Raw genomic sequence first — 216 nt, 5'->3', positions numbered from 1 at the left:
TTGCCTCGCCATTCAGCTAACGTATTTTTATTGCAATTCCTCGCCCCCACGTTTGCCTCCCGTTCGCCGCCGCTTGCGCTCGGGAACGGCCGCGTAATTTGCCCTGGTGACACGTATCGTTAGCCATACAGGCATACAGGGGAAGCGGCCCATTGAGTTGCAAAGCAGACTTTCGGGCCGAGCGGGACCTGATTCGCCGAACTTGCGTGCTGCTGC

The 216-nt window shown here is 58.3% G+C and overlaps 1 protein-coding gene across 1 annotated transcript in view; it reads left to right on the top strand.

Moving 5' to 3' along the window:
* Nucleotides 1-216, top strand: part of LOC119586926 (phosphatidylinositol 3-kinase regulatory subunit alpha-like) — a gene marked incomplete in the record, with an annotated part of 97,204 nt that overhangs the window by 1,059 nt on the left and 95,929 nt on the right.

The sequence above is a fragment of the Penaeus monodon genome, chromosome 22, assembly GCF_015228065.2.
Source record: "Penaeus monodon isolate SGIC_2016 chromosome 22, NSTDA_Pmon_1, whole genome shotgun sequence".
Taxonomy (NCBI): Eukaryota; Metazoa; Arthropoda; class Malacostraca; order Decapoda; family Penaeidae; genus Penaeus; species Penaeus monodon.
Note: the sequence above shows the minus strand (reverse complement) of the source record. Positions and strands in the feature narration are given on the sequence as shown.